This window comes from Vicugna pacos, chromosome 19, assembly GCF_048564905.1.
Source record: "Vicugna pacos chromosome 19, VicPac4, whole genome shotgun sequence".
NCBI classification, from domain to species: domain Eukaryota; kingdom Metazoa; phylum Chordata; class Mammalia; order Artiodactyla; family Camelidae; genus Vicugna; species Vicugna pacos.
In genome coordinates, this window is record NC_133005.1 from 30,725,448 (window position 1) to 30,753,328 (window position 27,881).

At 38.7% G+C, this 27,881-nt stretch overlaps 1 protein-coding gene and 1 long non-coding RNA gene across 11 annotated transcripts in view; one reads left to right on the top strand and one right to left on the bottom strand.

Moving 5' to 3' along the window:
* The window catches only part of ZHX3 (zinc fingers and homeoboxes 3), a 97,626-nt gene that overhangs the window by 54,934 nt on the left and 14,811 nt on the right, over window positions 1-27,881 (bottom strand). For 3 of the 9 annotated variants that reach the window (XM_072944225.1, XM_072944215.1, XM_072944219.1), the window contains exons 1-3: window positions 4,597-4,668; window positions 2,683-2,748; window positions 2,221-2,327 (exon numbers count right to left, since the gene is read on the bottom strand). The gene's annotated coding sequence lies outside the window, so the exon portion shown is untranslated. Of the gene's footprint in view, window positions 1-2,220; window positions 2,328-2,682; window positions 2,749-4,596; window positions 4,669-27,881 lie in introns of those variants that run through there. The other 6 variants (XM_072944216.1, XM_072944220.1, XM_072944221.1 and 3 more) reach the window with 5 other exon arrangements.
* LOC140687430 (uncharacterized) lies at window positions 657-27,680 on the top strand. Of its 2 annotated transcripts, none has more exons than XR_012061737.1 (4): window positions 657-736; window positions 1,009-1,131; window positions 25,539-25,608; window positions 27,593-27,680. It is a non-coding gene; the product is annotated as an uncharacterized lncRNA (long non-coding RNA). The 2 variants fall into 2 exon arrangements; XR_012061738.1 differs by lacking the exon at window positions 27,593-27,680 and adding an exon at window positions 26,192-26,364.

The window sequence follows — 27,881 nt, forward strand, 5'->3', positions numbered from 1 at the left end:
TTATCATCACTGTTAATTAACACAGTGTCAGAAGTGCTTCTAATACAAAGCTACATGAAAACAAATGAGAAATACAAATATAGTAAAAGGCAGAGGCAAAATTTTTCTACATACATACCATTATATATTTATAAACCCAAAAGAATCACTTAAATGGTTATGATTAGTTTAAAGCAACAAAAGTCATCACCAATATAGAAAAGTCAATAGTATTTCTAGTCCTCACATTTGACCACACATGAAAATCACTCAGGCAGCTTTTTAAAATGCCAATGCTTACACCTCACCCCAGACAAATTGCCTCAGAATCTTTGGGGGTGGGACCAGACATTAGTGATTTACAAAGCATCTAAAGTGATTCTAATGTGCAGCTAAGTCGAGAGATCATTCCTATATACTTAATTATCTAAATACCTACAAAGTGCAATGCAAAAAGTTAGCCATTCATGATATTCACAAATGGTAAGAGAAAGGCAACAGGAGTTCAAAAGACGAAGCCCAGAAGGGGACATAGTGAGTGGCTGTGCCAATGTCCGCAGTCCACTGCAGTTTAGGCAAAGACGCAGGACATTGCCCAAGTTATTGGAGGGGAACGTGACCCATGGCAACAACGGAACGGTGGCAGCGAGAGACAATTAGTCTTTGTCCAAGTGCTACTGAGATCGGAGGCATACATGAGCATCTAACAGAGGCTGAGGAGGTACAAGATTACCTGCCTAGCTGTATGAGGCTATATGTAAGATGAATTCCTATAAATGCAATTGCTGAGTTAAATGCTATGTGCCTTTAAAAGGAAAAGATTAATTTTAAAAGGAAAAAGCATGATGTATAGAATAAACCAAGCATCACACTTGATAGGTAGGAGCAACAGAGTGGGAGAAGGGAGGTAAGCTGGAGCAAGGCAAGATGGCTCAGTGCTGTCAGGGCAGGGCAGGGGGTAGGTACCAGCACTGACATCACAGAAAACTCCTAGGGATTCCAGTTTCGCTTTACTCTTTGCATTAACAGTGCCCCCAGAGCAGAAACCTGAAAAAGGAGGAGGGCAGGAGCCATGTGACTATCTCGGAGGAGATTCTGCGTTGACTGAAGAACATTAAGGAGACCCGTGTGACTGAAGCAGTCGGTGTGAAGGTGAGCGCTAGAAAACGTGTGTACAAGTTTGCTTGTGAATAAACTCGTCTTACGCCATTTTTAGTTTAGAGGATTGATATGCAAGGCCACTAAATAGTTTTTACTCGGCATTCCAACTCAAAGTTAAAGAATGAGAAAACTGTAATACTGCTGCAATCCACCATAAAGCAGGAAGTTCCATGAGCAACAACTGTGGGGAAATTCCCATGGGCCGGGTGGCCCCGGCTCGGGCAGAGGGAGGGACATCGCCATGCAGCTGTCTAAGTCAGGCTGCTGTGCACGGAACTCCCATTATATGCCATCGATAACTCTGACTCCGTTTCCTCCCCATTCTTTCCAAAAAGTTCTCAGCATACTGAAGAAAGGTTCTTAACTTTATAATGATAAATAATGTAGTAGATTTCCTTTATTTTAAAACTTCAACAATAACAACAACAACAAAAACTCTCAGTGTCTAAGCTCAGCTCAATAACAGAACAAATTGAGTTCCCAACTAATACACACATGAGTATATAACTCTACTAGGGCACATCTGTTGTATCAAGAGAAGGCTGTGTCTATTTACATTATTTGCCAGTCTGCTTTGTCTTTAGTAATAAGTTTTAAATTGAAAAACGCTTCCTATTCCAGAGGACAGTACCACACATCTTGAGCCCTGAGAATCTGGCTTGGATAACTGGTATTCAGACTAGTGTTCTAGTTTTTCAAGTCATTCATTTAATAAAGCAGAAGTATAAGTTTTGCACTCAGACTGAAAGTGGGCCTTAAACTAAACCTGCACACCACAGAGACGCAACACACAACTCTACTTTTATAATACCCAATGGTCAACCTAAGATATAACAGGCTCCTATCAAGTAACCTCAGAAATCACCTAAATTATATATTCAATACACATTTTTAGATTAATCCAAAAAAATTATTTGCTCAAAGAGCTCAGCAATAAAACCCGAGGAAGGAGAAAATAATGTTTAACAGCAGTACAGAGACTAAATATGGCTATAGAGAGTTAGGCATTACGAAGTGATGGTAATTCATATGGCAAGAAACTTAAAGTTCAGAAGCATACTATTTACCCAAAAAACATACTTTTTCCTTACTTCATTGGTTTCTCCAGTTTCTCTCTTCTCTTTGTGCAGCCCCATATGCATCTTTCAAGGTTCACTTGGTGTTGCTTCTGCAATTGCAATCCAGTCCTACAAAAGAAGTGTCATATCATCACTTCACAAGAAAAGAGATAAAGTGTATTCTAGGAAGCTGAGTTATCCAATCTCATCAATCTCCTTTTCTAATTCATTTTCACCAAAACTATACACAAACAGAAAAACAAAGACGGTGGGGAAAGCAAAAGAGGTCGTTAAAAAATGAACTAGCAATTTAAAACGATTAAAATACTAGCAGAAACAGAAAAATAAAAGGTAAACTTGATTGTGACAATAGATCAGAACAAGATGATTCATTAAAATCTCTTTCCACCAATGAGTTTCCATCACTCCTAAGTTTGAGATGGCTTAGCAGAAATGATATAATTACAACTTCAAGGATGCATACCATTAAGGATGTGCTATCTTCTGATGCTCTTCCATTCAAAGCCCTGGCATTCTCCTGACATGGATTCTAGAAGGTAAAAAAAAAAAAAAAAAAAAAAAGTCTAGACTGTGAGTTTCAGGCTACAGAGGGAGCTATATATTATCTTCATCTTTGTCTCCGACCCTTATCCCTATGTTGTCCCATTCTACCCTATGTCAAGGATGGCACACAGTAACTCTTGGTAAATGAATAGATAGTAATATGTTTCCAACAAACCACCACAGATATTTCATGCAGTCTTAAAATCACTTGGGAAAGAGTTGAAAAACCATTGCTTTGGGGTTCTTTCTTTCTTTCCCAAAGCATTCTCTTCGGTTAAGGTGCCCATTAGCAGTAATATGGCCCAACAGTGGGTATATCAGAGGGTCTCAGAACTTTGAACAGTACATGAGAGAGAGTGTGGACAGTGGGTATCTGAATGTGAACAAGTCTGCCCCTCAAAAAAGCACCCCTCACCAGAGTAGCTCCCAGTGATCTTTCACTATCATCTTAGGTCTTTAATATACACATATTAATCTGCATCAGGAACTGTTCTAAGAGCTTTAACTACATTAACTAACAATCTTTATAACAACCCTATGAGGTAGATTCTATTATTCTAATTGCCCAGATGAGGAAACTAAGGTACAGGAAGTTTTGTATAGAAAATTGTGCAAGGAAATGCACTATAAGCTGCTGTTCACAGGCAGGGTTCCCGGGCGGATATAACCTTGCAGGGAGCTGTAGTCCCATACACCTATTTCACATTCTTCTACTGCTGTCATGGTACAATAGCTCAATGTCTAAGTTAGCTCTTGTTGGAAAATTTTCCTAATTAATTTATTTTAAATGCTTAATTCTCTGCCACTTTAAAAAACCCAACCTTTTCTTAATTTAAAAAAATTATCCAGCAAACATCACAAAAAGGAACTCTTCATAATTTATGGACAGCAGAAGCAATAATTATTTTCAGCTGAATACTTACATTCACCCACTACTTCAGCTTATTACATTTATTCCGGATATTCTGCCATGCTTACCAGATCCTTTCTAATTTTAAAACTACAAATCTCTCACTGAAACAAGGCATTTATTCTCTAACTCTCTAGTTCAGTTGATTGGGACCCGGTGCTGATGACGTCCAAAGCTGTGGGTTCAATCCACCACAAACCACTGTGCTTTGTTTGTTTCATGTCTACAAACTCTTAGCCTGGATGGCATGTTTTGGGTCCTAAGAGGAACCAGGTGGGAGGGTGCAAGACAAGTAGCATAAAAAACAACTGCTAGAGAAACAAGTCCTCATACAGCACAGGGGCAGACGCACAACTACGGAGCAGAAGCATCAAGTTCCTTCGTAAGAAGTTTCGTGACCGCGGGCAAAGCACTTCTCCCTTTCTGAGTAAGACGCTCTTCTCAAGCTCAGACCTTTTGCCAGAATCTAACCTAAAGTCCCTCCTTCAAAAAATAAAACAGGCATAAGATATTAAGGTTTTTAGTTTTTGCACCAGCTGTGCTTGATCTGAAAACAGAAACTGCTTATTCCTGACACCAATTCCACTGACAATAAAAAGCACTTGTGATGGTTTTCAAAAGTGTCACAAAAATCTCTAGCAGTGCAACATAGCAAACCATCAGAAAAATCTTACTGCAATTCTGTATGTCTATCTTACATTCTTTAGTTTTCATAAAATCAAAAGCTGCTCCATCTCCAAATAATATAAAGTTATTTTAAACATGCTTTTCAAATTAAATGAAAAAACCAACCCTTCCCAACCCAGATCACATTTTTAAAACAAGCAAGGGCCCACTCAAAGGTAGAAGTTTTACCAGTTTCTACAAGTAAAAATGAAAAAGCAAAACTATATTCCTTAATTGTTATTTTAGGAAGAAACCCACTTGGGATCATTCATCTTCGCATTTTCTTGCCCACAGCTGGAAAGAACTTTCCCAATGTACTAATGCTACAAAGCACATGGGTTCCAATAGTCACAAGGTAACTATGACAGCAAAGCCATAGTTATTTATGAGATCACAAAAACTATATGATGTAATTTTTTAAATTTGAAGTAAAATTCACATAACATAAAGTTAGCCATTTTAAAGTGTACAATTTAGTGGCATTTAGTATATTCACAATGTAGTACAACCATCACATCTATCTAGTTCCAAAACATTTCAGTCATCCCAAAATGAAACCTTGTACTCATTAAGCAGTCACTCCTGTTCCCCTTGCTTCAACCCCTGGCAACCACTAATATGCTTTATGTCTCCATGAATTTATCTATTCCGGATATTTCATATAAATGCAATCACACAAGATGTGATTTTTCATGTCTGCCTCCTTTCACTTAGCATGTTTTGAGGTTCCTCCACATCGCAGCATGCATCAGTACCTTATTCCTTCTTACGGCTGAAAAATACTCCATTGTATGGATATATCACATTTTGTTCATCCATTCATCCACTGAGGGACATGTGGGTTGTTTCTACCTTTTGACTACTGCAAATAGTGCTGCCATGGACATCTGTGTGCAAGTATTTGTTTGAATATCTGTCTTCAGCTATTTGGGGTATATATGCAGAAGCAGAATTGCTGGCTCATACAGTAATTCTGTATTTAACTTTATGAGGATCAGCCAAACTGTCTTCCACAGTGGCTACACAATTTTACATTCTTACCAGCAAAGCACAAGGGTTCTAACATCCTCATCAACACTTCATTATTTTCTGTTTTGGTACATTTTTAAAATTATAGTCATCTTTGTGGGTATGAAGTTGTACCTCATTGTGATTTTGACTTATGTTTCCTTAATGACCAATGATGTTGAACATCTTTTCATGTTTGGCCATTTGTATATCTTCTCTGGATAAATGTCCAAGTCTTTGCCCATATTTTAATTGGGTTGCAAGTCTTTTTGTTGTTGAGTTGTAAGAGTTGTTTTTTTTTTTTAATATATTTCGGATACTAGGCCCTTATCAGATTTGCATATTTTCTCCCATTCTGTAGATTGTCTTTCGACTTTCTCAATAATGTTCTTTGATGCACAAGATTGTATATTTTGATGGAGTCCAAAATATCTATTTTTTTCTTTTTGTTGCTTATGCTATTGGTGTCATTTCTGAGAATCCATTACCAAATCCAAGGTTGTGAAGATTTACCTTTATGTTTTAAAAGTTTTGGCATTTACAGTTAGGTCTTTGATTCATTTTGAGTTAATTTTAGTACATGGTGTAAGGCTGGAATCCAACTTCACTCTTTTGCATGTGGATGTCCAACTGTCCAGCACCATTTGTTGAAGAGATTGTCCTTTCCCCCACTGAATGAACTTGGCACCCTTATCAAAAACCAATTGACCATTTAGATCTATGGGTTTATTTCTGGAGTTTCAATTCTATTCTATTGATCAATCTGTCCATTATGTCAGAACCGCACTGATTTAATTATTATTGCTTTTTTAAAATTGGGAAGCATGAGTTCTCCAACTATATCTTTCTTTTTCAAGATCGACTATTCGGATTCCCTGGCAATTCCATATGAATTTTAGGTTTTAGTATCAACTTTTCCATTTATGTATAAAAGCCGGCCATGATTTGAATAGAGATTGCATTGAATCTGTAGATCACTTTGGGTAGTACTGCATCTTTACAGTATCAAGTCTTCCAAAACCATGGATGTCGGGATATCTTTCCATTCTATGATATAATTTTACCTTAAAATGTCCTTGATAAGGTAATGCCTAACTTCCTTTAGTTGTATTTCTAGGTAATCTACTAAGTACATACTGGAGTAAGTCACAAATATGAAGCTTATACTTGCCACAGAGAGTCCAATTTCATAGCCCAGAGAAGAAATGTCAATTATTCAAGGTCTTGCTGTACGCTTTTGCCTATGCAAAAGTTCAGAACTCAAGGATTTTCATTTCCCTGATTCATAGTTAATTTTCATCATCTTCAGTTCCTAGTGGAGGAATTGATATACATGAATCTTATATGTTTACTGATAAGAGTAAGTTGTTTAATAGACTTCACCAAATAGTATCATGAACTCTCTTTCATTTAGTTCAAATCCAAAAACAGTGATTATGAAACATTAGCTACTTTGCCAAAGATTGTGCTCAAACACACTTGGTTAGTTAAAGTATCAACTATAATTGGGACGGAGGGGAGGAAGTCTTTATAAGTCTTTTCTTTAAAATTTTTTTGCTAAGGACTATGACAGAACAATTGTTTGAAGTTATAAATGTAACTTGGGCTGGACACAATCTGTTCTTTGCACTTACATCAAAATTAGAACTGAAGACATCACAGTAACCCAGGAAAAATAACTGTGGCTTTTTCTAAGACTAGCAATTTCAAGGAAATTATAGATTCCCCAAAAGTACAAGTCATCTTAAGACCAGTAGATTATTAGTCTGAGGGACAGTGATTGCTTCAATTCCCAAGTTTGGTGTCAACTTTTCAAAAGTTTGTTTGTTTTTAATCTCCTCTCAACATATGGGGTCACACAGGACTCCAGTCCAAGGTGATCCAACAATATCAAAAGGATTTTAAGACTCAAACTGCTTATAAATAACTTCAATCAGAAAATACCATCTGGTGTTGGAATAAACAACTAGCAACCAAATCCTGGGAAAAAGAAATCCAATTCCACGTATTTTGTCATCTATAATGAAACCAAAGGCAATAAAAATATCTCCTGGCAGGTACTCAGGGTCAGTGACTTGGCAGGGCGTGATGGCTAATGTGAAGTTAGAAGGTCTGGTATTTGTTTGGTTTGTTGTTTTTTAACCAGAAAGTTTAAGTTAAAGAGGGCAAAAAAATAAGAACACAAGGGTAAAAATAGACGTGGGCAAGAAACAGTGGAAAGAGAAGCAGGTAAAAACATGAAGCAGTGAGGTAACAGACAATATCAGAGGATCCTTTAAGCACAGTTATCAGCAAAGCTGGTCAGTATCACATCCGTGGTACTCACTCTCATGGCACAAGTTTTGCCACAAATTCTTATCCATAAAATTATTTGCCACAAATAACCTTATCACATGGCAGGTGGAAAGGGCACCCTCTCCTTTAATCCTGCCACTGCCTAATGAGGGGCCTGTCTTCAGGGCCCACACCATTCCGCATCCTCTCAGAGCATTTTCAACAAGATAAGTGAATAACTGTACTTCTCCTCCACACTTCCTCAGCTCTATCTGCACTCAGTTCATCCAAACTCTGTGTCAAAACCCAGGGGAAAGGTGGGATCAAGGGGCAGTGCACAAGGAAATGAGATAAAGGCCACAGTGTCCTTGGTTGGTGTTAGAACAGATGGAAATGAATTCTACAAGAACGAAATGGGGGAAGCGGGTGCTGTGCCCTTTTGTATCATAGAGAGAGACATCATGGGCCTCTCAAACCCAGAACTCTTCATTTCTGCTCCTGGATAATAACACTGAACACCTGAATGTGTGAAAGCCACTTCGGTCTGCGGGAAGTTTTTTTCCCAGTTGTCAAATCACGCACCCCAAGAGGTTGTGGGGGGTTTTTTTTGATGTTACTCCATTGGAAGAGCAGTCAGGGGCTGCATAGCAAGTGCTTCAAGTCATCCTGGCTCCCCCTTACCCCAGAAATCCCAGCAGAAGGAAGCCCAGATTGGGCACCCGGATAACACTTGCTGCAGGGCTGGCTGGGATGAGGAAGCATCCCCACTACACTCGTGGTGCGTTAACACTCAGCATTCTGAGGAACCTCAAACAACTGCTGTGATTTGGATCTAATGTGGTAATGGTAACCCTGAGCTCTTTCACTACTTAGCCCGTCCTCCCTTCCTCCCTTCCTTCTTTCCTTCCTTCCTTCCTCCTTCCTCCCTCCCTCCCTCTTTCTTTCTTTCTTTTTCTTTCTTTCTTTCTCTTTCCTTCCTTCCTTTCTTTCTTTCCTTCCTTCTTTCCTTCTTCCTTCCTCCCTCCCTCTTCCTTCCTTCCTTCCTTCCTTCCTTCCTTCCTTCCTTCCTTCCTTCCTTCCTTCCTTCCTTCCTTTCTCTTTCTTTCTTTTTCTTTCTGTTAATTTGCAGCCCTGCCATTCTGTGCCCAGGAGCTGAACTCCTGAGGCATCTGCCCTGGACTTGGCAGGCCCGCTGTAGTTTTGTTCTCTGATCTCTTTGTGGTGGTCTTAGTTACAAGCTCCTGGAAACAAGCCCCAATTTGCAAGCACTGCTAATCAGGAAAACAGAAGCAGGGGGTTATGGCACAGCTACAAACTCACTATCCCTAATTTTAAAATAATCCAAACCCAGACACATCCTACACAACTGTCAACATAAGAATGACTAAACAGATTGTGGAATTCATACAATGGAATACTATTCAGCAAGTTAAAAAAGCTTCTGGCATACACAATATGGAAGAATATCAAAATCATGTTGCGCAAAAGCCAGACATAAAAGGGAATATATGACTCTTTACATGGAGTTCTGGAAGAAACAAAATTAACATATGGTGGTAAAAGTCGTAACAGAGATCACCTTTGGATGGGAAGACTGACATGAGGGAGCATGAGGGAACTTTTCTGGAGTGACAAAACTGTTCTATGTATTGTTGGGGTGGTATTTACATGGGTATAAACATTTGCCAAAACTTTTATAAGACTATATAGTTAAATTAGCCACTATGTATAAAAGTAGATTTTTAAAAAGTTTCTTCTGTATAGCACAGGGAACTATGTCCAATATCTTGTAATAACCTTTAACGGAAGAAATTTGAAAACAAATATATGTATGTATATGCACGACTGCGACATCGTGCTGTACACCAGAGATGGACACATTATAATTGACTGTACTTCAGTAAAAAAAACTATATAGTTAAAATATGCACATTTTGCTGTATATAAAGTATATCTCAATATTTAGAAATTAAAAGTTCAGAAGTCTTTAATAAAAATGCCAAAAAGAAAGTTTTCCATCATGTTGCATCTATGTGGCCACCATTTTAAGAAAGAGGCAAGATATTCAAAATACTCAAATATACTCCTTTAGACTAAAGATAAATCTTTTTAAAGTAGCATGAAATTTATATCAATGTTAAGACTGAATTATGTAAAGAAGTCCCTCAAATTTCTCTTCCTCTAACATCCAAGTTAAATATCTTAAGAATGTTTTCAGAGAATAAAGTATAGTGTAGAGGATGGAAAGACTAATTTGATATTTTTTAATGCACGGAAAAAATTTCCCCTAATTATAAGAGTAATACATACTCAATATAGAAAAACTGGAAAATATAGAACAGTAGGTAAGAACATAGAGGAAGAAAACTCACATAATGTAAATCATAAGCCTAAAGAAGGAAATTAAACATCATCTGAAAAACACTCACTACCCAAAGATAAGCAATGTCAACATTTTTATACACACAATTTTAACCAGCCTGGAATCATAATATACCTATTGTTAGTATAGTTTTACTTAAGTATATGGAACAAACATTTTCCATGTCATTAAGAACCATTGAGCATCCTTTGCATTTTTATTACTACTGAAGTTAAACAGTTTCATGTGATTATTGGCCACTGTTATTTTTCGGTGAGATGGCTTGGCAATTTAAAAATAATACTGATTTTTTTCTTGATTATAATATACTTACTGCTGAAATATGGAAAATACACAAGAGTATAAGACTATAAGAGGTAAAACTCACATAGTCCAAATCATAAAAACAATCACTACTGTTAATTTTTACTTTTCATTGCATATGTGTTTTTCTTACAGAATTGATATTCTGGATAAGTCTGTTTTGGAGTATGTCTTTTTTCACTTCACATCATTAAAAACTACATAAGCATTTTCCCTATGTCATTAAAGTCTTCCTAAGCATTTATTAATTTTTTGTTTTTTTTTCAATTTTATTATGTAGAATTGTTACAATTTGACTGCACATATACAATATATTGCATGTAAACACATATACAATATACTGCACAGATTTTTTTAGTTTACATATATGTACTGATCACTGTTTCTAAGAACAGTTTAGAGTCTAAGCATTTATTTTTGTTAGCTTCATTTTGTTCGTAGAATTTTATTAGCTGCATAGATGTATCATAATTTAACCATTACTCAGTGCCAGGCACTTGAACAGGTACATTTTGCTTTTGTGTTTTTTTTTTATAAATTATTATTACTATGATTATTTCCTTGGGATAGACAGCCAGTATTTTAATCTCTGGGTCAAAGAGTATGAACTTTTTTAAAGACCCATATTGTCAAACTGCTTTTAGAGTTATATCAATTTGCATTCCACAAGCAGTATATAAGAACAGCTGAACTTCTGCACCCTTGCTGGCATTAAGTTCTCTCTTTCTCTCTCTCCCTGACATACACACACTCTCCATTCCTCATTAGCTCCCTACCACGCCTCCCATCATAACCCCGGCCCCAAAGACACTTTGTTAGTTTGATACGTGCAAATGGTATCTTATAACTTTAAATATATTTTTCACTAATGGAATTTCATTTGGTTAAAGTTCCTCTTCCATGAATAGTCTGCTAAATTCCTTGGATATCTGACACTTTTCAGAGGCAACCAGAAAGTATTTGGGGACTTCTGGTTCATGACAAATAGAGTATTAGAAGTACTTCTTCCCTTCCTTAAAATGCTAAATGTAAAAGACTATTTAATCACTTATTATAACAATAAGAATATGTATAATAAAAATACAAAAGTAAGAATAAGTCCACAGCAGCACAGGAGAAACAGGAAAGATGCCATCAGGAGAACAGTGAGAAATTCTGGGCAAAAAAAAAAAAAGCCACCAGAATTGAATGATGACAGAGCTAACCATGTAGCGGAACCTTCAACAGGAAGGTTCCAAGCAAAAGAAGAGACTTCTTACAATGTAAATGTGGCCAAGAGAAGCCTGGGGGAAAACAAACCCAAATTCAGAGATTGTGGAAGCTGGATGTGGAAGTGGAAGTGGGCCAGGGAGGGTCAAGAGAATAACTAAAGGTCTATGGAACAGCTGTATCCTCTAGTATTCTCAGAAAGGCTAAGCTGTGATAATGGCTCTCTATGATAAAGTGGGGGATCAGCTCTAGGGGACCACCCACATAAGTGCCAGGACTAGAGAACGAAGAAAAAGCACCACAAATGACAAGGCACACATTCACCCAGAGGAGGGATATCCTGGCCACTCAGCAGGACCAGGGTTCCTATACTCTTAATTTACTCCTGGAAGAACAATTACCACTTGTGCTGAGGGAACCTGCTACAGTTACTACTCTGATCATACAATCAGGGTTCTCAACTCAGGCTGCACATCTGAATCATCTGGAGAGGTTTTAAAAAATACTAGTTGACATACAAATGGCCAACAGGTACATGAAAAGATGCTCAACATCACTAATCATCAGGGAAATGCAAATCAAAATCACAATGAGATATCACCCCACACCTGTTAGAATGTCTGTTATCAAAAAGACAAGAAATAATAAGTGTCAGTGAGAATGTGGATAAAAAGAAACTCTGTGCACTGTTGGTGGGAATGTTTGGTGCAGCCACTATGGAAATTAGTAAGGAAATTCTCAAAAAATTAAAAACAGAACTACCATATGAGCTAGCAATTCCACTTCTGCATACTTACCCAAAGAAAATGAAAACATAGCTCAAAAAGACATATGCACCCCCATATACAGGACACCTAGGAAACCACTTGAGTGTCCATCGATGGATGAATGGATAAATAAAATGTGGTACATTTATACAATGGAATATTTTTCAGCCATAAAAATGAATGAAATCTTGCCATTTGTGACAACATGGATGAAACTTAAAGGCATTATGCTAAGTGAAGCAAGTCAGAGAAAGACAAACACCACATAATCTCACTTACAAGCGGAATCTTAAAAAAAAGTCTCATAGATACAAAGAACAGATTGGTGGTTGCCAGAGGCAGGGTGGGGGATGTTGGTGAAACTGGTGAAGGGGGTCAAAAGGTACAAATTTCCAGTTATAAAATAAATAAGTCATGGGTATACTTTTTTACTTATAAAATAAATAAGTACAGCATGTGGCTATTGTTAATAATACCATATTGCACATTTGAAAATTGCTAAGAGGGTAGATCATAAAAGTCCTAATCACAAGAAAAAAACAACTTCTGAAACTATGTATGGTGATGGATATTAACCCATCACTTACTATGGTGATCATTTCACAACATATACAAATATCAAATCATCATGTCGTACACCTGAAACGAACATAATGTTATATATCAATCATACCTCAAAAAAAAAAAAAGAAAATGCCAATTGCCTAGGCCCCACATTAATCTAACAAAATTAGAATCTATAGAGGGAATGAGGAGGTAGGCATTTGTATTTAAATGCTCTCCAGATAATGTAATGTACCCTTAGGATTGAAAACTGCTGACCTGGATCCTTATTCAGAAATGTGAACAGAAAACCAACTAAGAATAAAATACTAAGAAAAACAATGGACTGAAAAGGGGCACCAAATTGAATAGAGGAACCAAGCCAAGAGGAAGCCGGGTTAACAAAGGAAACAAAATAATTTTAGTATTCTCTGAAAGATCTGTGAAGATGCCATTCCAAATATCTTTAAAGATACTAAGGTAGGGGAAAGCAATACTAAAAGTTACTAGTGAAGAATAAAGAAACAAAACTACAAACAAAATAATTTTTTAAATCCCTCAACAGAGGTCTGTATAGCAAAAGGTGATACAGACCTTTTCCACTAGAAGTAATGATCTGGAAGATTGAACTGATAAATTCCTCCATACCAAGCCAGCAGGGGGTTGGGGGAAGAATAAGTCTAGATGATCCAACATAATCTAATAAATGTCTAGCTTTTTAAAAGGAAGAGGATGGAGGGGGAAAAAATTACCAAAGAAAGAAGAGGACCAAACTTCTCCGAGTTGAAGTGGGACCTGGGTGCTAAGTTGAAAGGGTCTATCAATGGTTTATAACAACATTGAAAAAAGAAACACCTAAATACAACTTGGTGAAACGTTTAAATTGCAAAAATAAAGAGACCCTGGCAACATAAGGTGGGGGAGGATGGTGGGAGTGCTAACCATGACAAAAGGAAAAGTGGGTTTGCACCAGACTTATCTATAACATCAGATGCTAAAACACAAATGAAGCAATTTCTACAAAGTTTAAAAAAATCATTTTAAACTTGGAATCCTATAACCCCCTAAAACTACCATTTAAGTAAGAAGGCAAAATGAAGATATTTTGAGGTATGTAAGAGCTCCATGCAGTTCACCACCCATACATTTCAGGGGGTTGGGGGGGAAGAGGTAGGAGAAGAGACTCAAAGTTGTACCTTAGCAAAGCTTAATTAATTAAATTTAAGAAATAGGAGGGAGGGTATAGCTCAGTGGGAGAGAGAGTGCTTAGCATGCACAAGGTCATGGGTTCAATCCCAGGTACCTCCATTAAAAATAAATAAATAATTGACACAATATTGTAAACTAACTATACTTCAATTTTTAAATTTTTAAAAATTTAAAGACAGAAAAAAACTTAAGAAATAAAAGTCAAATTGAGATATAAGAAGCAGTGTTGATCAAAGAAATAAGTAAAACCTATAGTTAAATCTCAACAACTATTGCCCAAATATAATGTGAAATACAATGCAACTATTAATAAGAATTCTTGAAAGAAAACAGGCATAATATAGAAAATAATCAGAAACTGACAAAATCTGGGAACTAAAGGAGGAGGAAAAGAGAAGTAGACATAGGTTTAAAGTCTCTTCTTACTCGTGTTGGGAAACATAAATGCTACTGAATTGTGATGCCTACAGAAAAAGTAAGGTTCAAATATAAGGATGCCGTGGCTCCAGGAACTGGATGAATGGTGCTAAATGGAGGTGAGAGGACTCAAGGTAATGTTAGTTAGTCCGAGGTCACGTCACACATAGCCTTGCAGACCAAGTTGGGGATTTAAAACTTTTATCGTAAATGCAGTGGGAAACTGTTTAAGAGTTTTAAACAGGGGTGTAAATCCACCCTTGATTTATGTTTCCAAAAAGATCACTCTGGCCGAAGTGCAGAATGCCGGGGAGAGGTGCACGAGAGCAAGCGGGGAGGAGGTGCAAGGCTGCCGCGGACGTCGCGCAGTGAGCGCAGCAACCCGCACGGGGGCGCTGGCGTGAGGGTGGCTTTGCCGTGTGCTGGAGGTGGGATCAGCAGCCTTCTGGGTGGAGTGGGCGTGAGGGACAGAGTTGTTGAAGATGACTCCCAGGTTTCTGACTTGAACACCCAAGTCCAGGATGTTACTATTTTACCAAGATGGGGAAGACCAGAGATCAGTAAGTTGTCAAACAGTATATACCCTTTCAGTGCTTCTGCTCTGGACCAATGTTTCATTTTCATTTCGATCCCGTGATATGCTGCAAACACTAAGGGCAATCACATAATTTCTCTTCTCACCCTCCCTATCAAATAACAATCTTCCTCGAGCACTATTCTTTTGGATATTTAACACTGAGGAGACAATCCTGGGAGACGTTAGACACATTTAGGCTCTTACTGCCTCTAACAAGGTTACCTCCAAATGATGGCCAAACATCAACTCTAGAAACTTAGGTCCATTACATGCAATAAAACTGGGCGAATGCGGAACCTACTAAAATGTACACTGTCTCATGACTACTTCTCACTAACATTCCCTAAAGATAATTATTTTGGAAGGAATAGATGGGATTTCAAAATTGTAGAATAGATAAACAAGATTATACTGTAGAGCACAGGGAAATATACACAAGATCTTATGGTAGCTCACAGAGAAAAAAATGTGACAATGAACATATATATGTTCATGTATGACTGAAAAATTGTGCTCTACACTGGAATTTGACACAACATTGTAAAATGATTATAAATCAATAAAAATTTTTTTAAAAAGATAATTATTTTGATCAACTAGAGACTGGTACAAGTAATAATATCCAAAATTCAGTGCAGCACTAAAGATACTTCACAACTCTTTAGGCATCCCATCTGGGTACGTGTGTGTGTGCCTGAGCACACACATACACATGTACTCACACACCAGTGATTTTCTATACCCTAAAAATGAGATTTTCCCCCAATCTACATCTGTCCAGCTGCAACAGAGCTTCCTAAAGTCCATAATATGGAGCTCCAGCTATGTACAAACTATGCAGTTGAATGACTTCCTATAAAGTCAAGGTCACCTACCACTAAGGGCAAACAAGTACATCTCCTGGGGAGGCAGTCATTGAACATTAGTATAAAGTCATCCATGGTCACTGGGAGTCAAAGACACACGAGAGGAATCGTGTTCTCTGATCTCCAACCCAGATGCTGTTCAGAACACAGCTTCTCTTAGGGACACTTCATGGAAAGTCATAGAAAAAGATGGGAAAGAGTGAGGAGAGAGGTAAAATGGACAAACTTTATTCTCTATACTTGTGTATTTTCTGACTGTTATGAGTTTGTGAATTACTTATAGAAATCTAAAAAGAAAAAAAAAGGAAAGGTTTTTACACGAAAACCTCCATTTCTCAAACCTTTGAAATAGAAAAGAGTTTCCCCAAAGAAATAAGAAAATTGTACTTGCTTCACAATGTTACAGTTACCGAATAAGGAAAGTTGATTACAGAACTACTTCAAAAGGAACACAGCTGTTGATAAATGAATTCATAAACATTTACTTGGTACTTAGCAGGCACCAAGCATCTTGCCATCCTAGATTCTCTCAGACCACTCACTTTCTATGGCTGACCTTCTCTCCTCCAACTGCTTCAGGTCCCACCTTCCATGGCAACAGTCCCCAAAGCCACCATTCTCCCAACTATGGAGCCAGCTGCCCAGCAGTTATCTGCTCTCGGATGGCCCATTGCCTTCCAGGTTCAATGTGTCTCAAGCCAGAGTCACTGTCTTCCCCAGACCTGATCCATTTCCTCTATTTCATGTTTGACTCCAACTTTAGAGCCACTAATTCATAAACTTGAAATCTCCATTGATGGTAGTTTTGCTCCATGCTACCATATTTTACATAATTCATGCACCATGGACACTTAATAAATATTAGCTAATTGAATATACGGTTAAAACTGTATGCTATAATGGTAATTACAAATTTAGAAAGCCAACAAGATCTTGGAATATTTCTCTAGCCAATGCCAAAGTTTACTGGAAGGGCTAAAACTGGAGGTCCAGAGGCAGAAACTGGACTGTGGAAGATAAGTCTTAGCCAAACACTGTATTTACAGATAGGGCCCAAAAGCTTCCCATAGGTAACTACCACTCCTGTCTTAGACAAATTCCCATCTTTCTAGTATAAGCCCATGACCTTTGGTCTATAGTTAAACATTCTCCATCACCAGAGGTGTTGGGTATAGGCTGAGGGCATTTTTGCACTGTGTCACCACCCGAAATTATCTTTAAAGCCCCTGTGAATTTCAGGACTCTACAATTATGTTAATTTACATATGTTACTTATGTATGTATTTTGCAATTATTTAACATTAAGGTGTTAAAACTGAATAAACACAAATAAGAAATCAACACACTTTTTAGACATGCTAACTAATGGAACCTAACAAATATTCTTGGGTACATAACCATTTTTAATTATCACCAGGCCACTGGTGAATGATAACTTAGTTTCAATAGTGTTATTTAATGTAACTGTGCTTCCTATTTCAAGTTCATAAATGAGTGGCTGCAAAGTCACAGTCAAGCAGAGAAGAAATAAAGGAGCTCCTTGTTTTACTCCAAATTTGTATTTAAAGGGCTGGTTACATCATTGCACAGATACAGATTGGTGTCTCCCTCACTACATCTCATTCTGCTCATAAAGAAGGCATCTGTCTTCCTTTGGGCAATGTATCATGGATGTGATCTTGTACCAATTAAAGTATTGGATATATGGATATATCTACAAAAAATTCCAAAATCTGCACGTTTTTCCTTTCAGCAGTTTTAACAATGTCATTTAGCACTGTCACATCTTTTACACAATCCAAGATGGTGAAAGCTTTTTGCCCCCTAGGTTACAAATGCCACAGGGAAATGTTCTTACTTGTTCACTGCTATAAATAACCCTAGTGTCCAGCAGTAGGTGACAAATAGCAGGCAGTCAATGAAAGTTTGTTGAATAAATAAATGTAATTATGTAAGTATTCATCTTCATCCTAGTAGTAATTTTAGCAAAAAAAAAACACCTATAGATTAAAAATTAGTAAAAAGAAGTCCAAATACATTTTGAGGCAAAGGAAACACTGGAATAAGTAAGAGGGCTTCAGTATGACCGGTTTGAAAGGAAAGCACTCATATGTTTGATAAAGTTCTGTTATGGTTGTTGGAAAATCTACTAAATCTGTGTTCACAATATTGAATGTTAATAAGCTACTAAAACTCCATAGCCTTCCTTTAAAAAGACTGTTAAGTCTAAAAAGAAGTAAAGGATAAACAGCAGTTTGCCTTGCTGAATGCTGATCACATATAGGGTACTGTGTGTGGCACCTTATACATTTCATCTAATCCTCATCAACACTCTGTGGAACGGATGCTCCTTGCCTCCGTGTTACCAACGAGGAATAAGAAACAGAGAGGCCAAGGGACCTGCCTTAGGTCACACAGTGGCAAGGCAAGGTTTTCAATCCAGACTATTCCTCTTAACCACCTGGCTACCCTGGCAGAGTCAATGTTTCTCTGATCATAAAATCACCAGGGCTGCTATGAGGTCCAATGAGAACATGGAAAAGTGATTACAGGCACTCAGTAAATATTAGCTACCATTTCCTTTCCTGTGTCTTCTCTCCCACTTTCTGCATCTAGGAACCTCCCATCCTGGCTCCTTGGGCAATGCTCCCTAAGTTGTAATTTGGTAAGATAGGCAGAGACCTGATAATTTTCTTCCTCCCTGCCTACAAATTTGGGGAGCTTTTGGATATTTTAAATAATTTGTGGTATTATTTAATGCAGTCCACTGAAAAAGTAAAGACATGTTACAAATATTTGGGGAGGTTAAATACACTGCCTCAGGTCACACAGTAAGTGGGATAACTGAGATTTGAACCCAGGCTTCTTTTTCCCCCTCCTTCCACCCCTGAAAGGGGAGTCACATAACCTCAAGCTGACTTACCCACATGAAAAGGGGAAGATAAGAGAATAGAATTCACACAAAACTTTAAGAATACGTGGAGGTAGATGAGAAATGCTGCCAGAGAAAGGCAAATCCAGAATAATACAAATGACTTTACTGAAGGAGGGTTACAGCAGTGTCTGTAAGTCGGTGTTATACTAAACCCAGTTAGTACAGGTTTAGAAAGGTTGGCTGGGTCAATTTTTAAGATCTCTTCTAACCAAAGATGCAATAATTATGACAGAATGACTACATTTTTCTTTGTTAATAAGTTAGCAAGCACAGAGCATAAGCACTAAATGAAATCAGGGGTAATATGAAAACAATAAAAGATAGATTAGAAAATACATCTTTCAAACCTACAATAAGTTTTATATGGGCCATCAACTAAAGCATGAAGTAAAAAAAAACATTTTTGTGCAATAAGGAAAATTTTAGTAAACTGCGAATTAGATGATACTAAAGAACTTATTGCTATTTTTAGGTATGTTAATGGCACTATAGTTATAGGTCTTTTGAAGCACTATTACTCAAACATTGTTAATACATTCAAGTCATTAGTTTTTAGCCTGGATTGAATATGGGCATTACCGCTTATTTTTCACTGAAAATAAAGCAGCCTAATTATTATCAATTTCAAGGCTTTATTATTGTTGTTGTCTTTCTCCTATGATTGGAGTTCCCTAATTTAATGTCTAGTTACAGGATTCAACTTTTGGGACATGTTTGGAAGACACTGTCTTTAGTATAGTATTTGGGAGTCAAAATTATCTAAACATATTAATCAATAGTGGTGAAGTAATCAACTCATGGAGACTAATAACACTTTTTTTAATAGAGTTAGTCAAATTCTATTTTATGTATCTAGGATGAAAACTTACCTATATTAACTTAATAAAACTGCAGACATACCATAAAAGTTTTAATTATGCACCAGAATAGGTTTAGAATATTTAATAAAGGGCAAGTTGGAGGTTAACACTGAATTTATCCAGAAAAGTCTACAGCTTGGTGCTGGTAACGCTGTGTGTCTTGATCTGGGTGCTGATTATATAGGTCCATTCAGTTGTAAAAATTCACCAGCTTCTACACTTATGTTCATTTTTCTTTATGTATATTATACTTCAATAAAAAGTTTTACCAAATTTCTGTTAAGTTATATACTGAGTATTACAGATGAAATGACAGAACATTTGGAATTTGCTTTAAAAGATCAGAAGATGGGGGGGGGGGCAAGGGGAAAACCCTGTATGGTAGTGGGTAGGAAAGAGAATGAAGAGGGATGGGAAATAAATGAAACAAGATTAGAAAGATGTTGATATTGTTGAGGTTATGTGATGAGTTCATGGAGGTCCATAATACATATTTGAAAATTACTATAATAAAACACTTTTAAAGGGAAAACATAATTGCTGCTACCACTGTGCTTGCACTTGAGCAGCTGAAAGAACAGAGAGACATCTGATTGACCTTGGAAAACCACCAAGGAAAGGGAGGAAATTAATGAGTGAACTACAGCAGCAACGTGTCTCTCCTTATGTCTCCCCATATGTTCAAATGAAGAACTCGGGGCTTAAGGGCTTTGAGAGCACAGGGAGAGAGGGTTTTTTTGATATTCCGTGGGCAGCATAGCTTCCAGGATGGTAGCCATATCTACTATATTCAAAATAGGCAAAGGTGGCCTACTCAGGTAAAATTTAGGAGCTGTATGGCTCTGTGAGAACGTGTGTGCGTTGTGATAACTGCACCAACCAGGCTATACACTGCCATGACTAAGGCACTGGGTAGAGTGAGAGGGGTGCACTTTGAAAGTGACTCTGATATCCTCTCACCTTGAGAACACTGCACCCCAGAGGCCTGCTCAGGGAAGGAGAATGACAGTCAGTTTCTAAGCCCGAACTCTGAGCTCAGAAGGCCCCTGCCCCTAGAGCTGCAGAATGATTCAAAGCAAAACTTCGCTTTCAAGAACTTTAATCAAATCATGGCTTTGAGGAACTAGCTCATCTCACAGAGGTTAGGAATCCCTAATGCAGAGACACACCCTACTGACCAGGTCACAATAAATTCTACACAATAAGCAAATATAAACGCTTTGTTCTCTAAATTTTGACATAATAATTATCCCTTAAAGTGACCAAAAAAGTCTTGATCACAGTGTCACCTGCCTTGTAAAGGGCAGAAGAAAAGTACCTGTCCCCTAAACTAAGAGATTAAAAGCTTGCAGAAAAGGGGGATCAGGTACTCATGACCTCCCCACCTGGGGTTCTACAGAGCTCACTTGCTAATCTACCACTGAAAGGCTGCCAGCTACATGAGTATCTTTCAGCTTAGGAATGTAACTTCAACAATGCACCCATTTTCTCCAAATTCCAATAGGGTAAAAAAAATCTGGATGCTCCATAATATTTCATATAAAAGAATTTTATCAGGAACCCTGTATTTTATAACCAATTTTTAACAAACTAAGTACCCATTTAGTTTCTCTTTGGGTAACTTTCTGGTATATGAAAGTATACCATATTAATAATAATTTTTTAAATGCTCAGTTTACATGAGCACTTTATCAAATGTCCAGATGGCAAGCAACTTAAAAAAATACCAAATGTGTTGGATAACAGCTTGTCAGGCTGGAATAAAGGGTCCCACCAAACATGCACAGAGAGGTACACACGAGTTGGAAGTGGGCAAAACAGCACCAGTCTCGTTTTCTTCATTTATTTAGTGAGGTAGGAAGATGAACCTGAGTACGGGGTCAAGCACCTGCACCAGATAGTAGCTGCTGAGGGCTCTGATGGGCACAGCACAGCTATCCAAATATTGAAGGATTTTTTTCTCATGAACAACTCTTCCCCAAAACTGGGCCTTGCTACTCAAAGTATGACCTGAGAGGCCTGCAGCATCTGCATCCCCTGGCAACTTGTTACAAAGACAGAACCTCAGGATGCACCCAGGCCTACTGAATCAGAACACATTTTAACCAAATCCCTAGGTAATCTGTATGCACATCACAGTTTGAAAAAGCATGGGATTAGGGGATTACTGTCAATTTGGAGGGAAGTTTCCACAGAGCTCCTCAGTGGGCCTCCTCTGTTTCGTACTTTGAATGCTGAAGAGCCCTCATCAAATCCCAAGTGACACTAATCCAGAAGGAAACACTCAACTGCACAAGCACCTCTTGGAAGAGGCCAGGCTTGACAGCAGATCACGTGAAAAGAAATAAGCAACCAGGATCTGCTAAAGAAAAAAAAAAACACGAATAATTGACTGTATTACTGCAAATCAGACCACTTGTGGAGAACGGGCTGTAGATCTAGTCACATATGCTAACAGAGTGACTGACAGCAAACTGTGGCCACAGACAATGGTGAGAACCTGACTGGAGGGAAAGGGATCTGGCGAGTCTCTCATGAGGAATGGCTGAGCTGGAGGACATTAAATCCAAAGAAGAGGCGACTAAGTGGGGACACGGTGGTTCTATTCACACATTTGAAGGACTGTCTCAAGACATTTCATCCTTCAAATGTGTTTTTGAGCATCTGCTGTGTGCCAGGCACTACGCCAGGAGCTAAGGACAGACAGCAAAAACCAGAACTGCTCTCTGACTTTCTGAAGTTTCCTGACCAGTGGAAGAAATGTGTCTGTTGTTCCAGAAAACAGAGTAGTGGCAAATGGAAGGCAAGTGGACGAACAAGAGTACCAGACAAGGAAGCCCCTCTGGTCAGAGGGCTCCAGCTTTGTAAAGGAGTGCACAGATGGAAGCGGCCAGCCTGCCCAGGGCTGAGCAGAACGGGTTGGAGAGGGGATATATGCCTCCCAAAGAGCAGCCCAGGGGACTCCCAGGCCAATGCTAATATTCCAAGGTTGCAGGATAACCGGGGCCAATACCATTAATCAAAGACAAGATTTGTTCAGAATTACGCTATATTCAATTTAGCCAAGAACAAATTTTTTAAAACTTAATCATAACTTAGGGTTTCAGCTAAATTTTGAATGTAAATATAAATGGTGTCTAATTTCTCTTTTAGCAGTAATTTTTTAAACCTAGGATTTAATAAAAACCCACATTAACATTTTAAGCAACAACTCTGCTTAATGACTCATTTTAATTGCTATCTTGCTTCTCTCAGCAATCTCTAAAACTACTATATTTAATGTTCCTTGATATACCTTCAGAGTATACATCCCACTTCTGAGAAGTTACCCTAAAAAAATAAAAACTCCTTTCCCTCTGCCAGAAAGAACAAAAGAGGGAGGGGGTGTGGAAACTAGACGCACAAAGATTCAAATGAACGAAGTTTATAGAGAAAAATAATAAATAAACCACTTAAATGTTCGACAAAACCACCAATCTTTTTTATGGCACAAAGCAGGGTAAATAAACCTCCTACTTGTTGGATATTATTTAAGGTAAACTGATAAACCATTATAAATAATCATGAAGGTTATATAGCAATATGGAAAAATGCTCATAATGATGAGAAAACAATGTAAACTTTCACAATTCTAGCCATGTAAAATTTATGCATGCATATAATAAAAACTAGAAAAAAACTGAAGTTTATTTTCTAGGCTGTTAGGATTCTTTTTTATTTAGAATTTCTATTTCACTGTTGATTATTCAATAAATAATTTTACAATGATGTATCAGGAACCAAAGTAATTTTAACTCTTAAGTATAATAATTTGTACATTAACAAGAAATGAAATCACGAAGGTGACACATAGCTTGATCTTAATGTTCAACTGGCTCTTTGTCTTTTATAAAGTTATTTTTCATAAACACCAAAAATAAAGATAATGAGATTCATGTTATGAAAAGTGCTTAACATTTGTGGAAAGTAAAAAGGACTTTGTACAGCAGCCGCCCATGAACTTTGGGTAAAAGCAAAACTAAATTTCTGGATTTTATTTTGCTTTTCACCTTATTTGATCTCAGTTAACATCATTCATGCCAAGTTGAGTTTTTTTCCTCCTCTTTCCCCTTCTCTTCAAGTTCATAGATGTGAAGGGAAAAAAAATACACAGCAGCTCTTTTATAGTCCGCCCGGTTCCCCAGCAATGCCGTGAACTGTGGCTTTCTGGAATGGGCTCAGAGAGTCAGATGTGAGGACTATCTGGCTACCTTCTGTCACCACAGGGGTCACCAGGACTGAGCTGACTAAGGCCAGGAGATCTGGGTTTAAGTTTTCCACATCTAGAACATGGAAATCCTTCTACTTATCCCATAAGGTGACTGGGTTATGAGAAAGCCCTAGCACATGGTGATGCTCAAGAAATGCTTATCTTACTCTTTTTTCCCCACCTTCCATTCCACCTACACACACACACAGACACACGCACATGCACACATGCTCTATCCACTATGAAATATCTCCCTATTGCTCCCCAGATGCACTCCCCGCCCTTCTCTACCTTGCTCCTGCCCCAGCAGGCTGCTCTTCAGGGATCACATCAACAGGCCCCTGTGCCCTATAACTTCTATTGGAGACTGTCCAATGCTGAGTCCCAGAAAGAGGTCAGGGGAAGGGAACGGGGTGGGGAGGGGGACGAGGAAAGGGTGAGGTTAGGGAATTCAAGTATTCCACTTCAGCTGGCTGTATCCCTCAATCAAAAGTCACTGCTCCTCTCAAGGTGGCCTCTTCTAAATGACAATCTCTTCTGGTTTCTGATAACCACTCCATCCACCTGTCCCACTGCAGCTAGGGGCGGTGTTAGTTCCACAATTACCATAACTCTGGCTTCCTGCTCTGTCCCTTGAGATTTTCTCTACGTCCCACCCACACCTCTTTAAATTAACTCTCCCATAATTATGTTAAATTGAGAACACCAAATTTCCTGTTGGGACTCTGACCAAGTCCTACCCACAGCATTCCATCTACAGCATTTTTACCTTGAATCACGGGGAGAATGGGCAGTTCTAGAGTTCATGTCAGGCTGAGATGCACATAGAGGCAGAACCTGATGATTCTAAGATACCAGACCGGCAAGACTAGCCTGTGCTCCCCCAACAGGCCTGAAGTGGTCCTAGAACTGAGCCACTCTCCTCAGACCACAGGGGAATTAACATCTGTTCCTAAACCCGTGGGGCCCTGTGAACTAGGGGAGAGGTTCTGGGCAGACCTATATTTTAATTCCTCAGTGCAGGCTCAGTTAAAAAAAATCCCAGTTTTACACCAAGTTAAAAATGGTGTCCAATTCGCCAATTTCTTAGGGAAGGAGAGTAGGGAGAAACACCAGGCTCTCAAAGTCCCATCCTTCCAACTGTACCCCTGTCTCAAGTGTGGAGCTGGGAAACAGGGCACAAGAACTGACTCTCCAACGCCAAAAGGGCTATTTTAACCTCTGAAAGAGTAGGAGAAGAACATGGAGTAACAAACTCCCTGCTACCCTCATACATTTCTCTCCCTCCCAACTCCCAGGAAAAGAGGACACTGAGGATCACAGAGGGTAAGTGTGTAAGGCAGAGCCAGAACTGACCCAGGTATCAAATACCTGTATTCAGTCCTGGTTGCCAGTCCAACTTTAACTACAACAGCCATACTCCCCAGTTTGGTCAGTGCTAGCCAGTTGCCCGAATGCAAATCAAAGGTTTAGTCCTAGCCCACCATAATGGCATTAGACTTTTACTGATAAGATGAACTCACAGGATCAGAAGTGGTCCTGGTCATCCCAAGACTAAACAACTCACAGAGGTTTAATTTCTTTTTTCTTGGGCCTGGAGACATGGAACTAAGGACCTCAATTTTCCTGTCAGCACCCACCATGTGCAGAGCACTCTTCTAGGTGCCCTGGTGAGTTGCAAAGAATCATCCAATTCTTTCTTTTCAAAATTTTCCCTTTAATTAGGAAGACCAGAGAGCTAAACAGGAGGCACAAGGGAAGGGAGCTGTACACAGACCCTTACCCAGCAGAAAGGTGTCAGAGAAGCAGAGAAGGTGTCTGGCCGAGTAAGAGCTCAAGGTCTAGGTCACACTACCACATGTGAAACATGGAGCAAGTCCAACCTTTCTGAGGCTCCATCTCTTCACCATTAAAATGAGGTCAATAACTGTATCTACTATTAATGATATCACTATTAACTAGAGTTGCTGTGAGTATTAAACTAAACGACATGTTAACAATCCTTGGCACGGTACCCGGCATGCTGTGAGGGCACAGTCAACGCCAGCCTTTTTTATCAGACCCAGCTGAATTTGCTTAAGTCTCCTCTGGCTAGAAATCAAATTCTGCAGTCTCACGGCATTCTACCTGCACCCTACAACTTAAAAGCCTTTGTTTTCTTTCAAGGGAAAGTATATTACAGTGTTATCAAATGTAACAAAATGCTTTACTGTTAAGTAAGACCACTGAGATAAAAAATATTCTGTTAAATAGACATTTTAGAACCTCCACGCAGACGAAGGTTCCATGGAGGTGGGTTGCAGCTGAGAGTAAGTTCAACAAGAGGCTGAGCCACAGAAGAGCTAACAAAACCCTGGGACGCTCTACTGGGATCACAATATGTAGAAGAAGGAAGGAGGCTACATTTGAAGAACCAGGAATCCATAGTCTCTAGAGAAGGCGATGAAAGGGAAGGTGGTGGCTGTCTGCAAGCACTTCAGGGGGTGACTATGCTGTATGTGGTAGAAAAGACTCACTAAGTAAATCCAAAGGGTCAAAGACTGTAGCTTCCTGTGAGGAAGACTGTGCTCAGGCTGACAGAGAGGCACCCCATGTAAGAAGGGGAGTTGGCATCTCACCAGTGGGCACACTGGAAAACCCCATGTCCCTTCCTATGTGAAAGTCTGTAATCCTCATGTCTCGTTTGGACACCAGAAATAAACAAGTGGGAATCAACAGAGTGGGGCTCATGTTTCCAGGCATTTCTCACCTTGATAACAAACCCTAGAGAGAGTAACATGGGGGCTCAAACTTAGTCCACTAGCACACATATTTAGGCAGTCTTATTCCATTTGAGAGACATCTATAGTTTAAAATAAAGAGCAACCTCAGAGTGTTCTTTTTCTTAGAAAATTATCAGCCCAACACTACATCCAAAAGGCACAAATACAACCTGCAGCATGATTTTAAATAATGAAGCTAAGTGTTTCACTTAGTTAAAGGCATCTCTGCTTTTTGCTGTTGGGCTCAGAAAACAAAACGCTGAAAAAAAAATGAAGAAAGATTCTAAAAATCAAGCCACTGGGAAGAAAGTGGCTCAACATTTTATTTTCTTTGTTCTACCTGCCAAAAAAGATAAAGTGGGTTTGGAGCTGAGAGTGAGACAAAAAGAAAGAATTCAAAAGGGTAGAAAAAGACATTTGAAAGAGAAGCATGAGAGTTTAGTGACATTAACCACCCAGACCCTTACTGAAATTCCAGATGTGTGACCTGAATACCTACGTGCACACTTTGCTGTTTCTACCCATCTCTTCTTCTTCACTCCTGCTTAGCCGGAGGAAAGGATATAAAGGCAGAAGCTCATCTTTCATTCGGCCCATTTGCTGCCTTCGAAGGCAGTCAGGACTGAGTCGAGGAGAATGCTAGTGCTCACCACTGTGGAGGCAGTGGTAATGTCAAATCCACAATTGTGGAATCACAAAATATGAGGAATGTGTAACGAGCTTAGGGGTGGGAGCGGGGAAGTGGAGATCCAAGTTACCAGGCAATGGTAGCAGGTCTTTGGAAGCTCTCCTGAAGTGATTCATATTCTTTAATTCTCAGGGTTTTTTCCTTTCAGAAGATGGAGACAATTACAAATTCTTTTGAGTTGAATGAATTCCTTTCTGTTCACAGAAGACATTATACCAGAATTCATAGCCTTCAGACCCAGTGAGAAATGAATATTCTGCTAAAGGACATTCAATCAGGTGCAGGTACCTTCATTATCAAGCATGCTTCCACCTGAACAGAAGAAAGCAATCTTTGTCCTACATTACAGGGTATTTCATTGTAATCCTATCTTTCAGCACTATTAGACTGGGGAGGCAAATAAGGAAGCAGGGTGCTAAGTGCTCCCATATCCACTTTATGCTCCAGGAGAAATGGAAAAAGAGAAGGATCAGCACCTAATTCAACCTAAGGG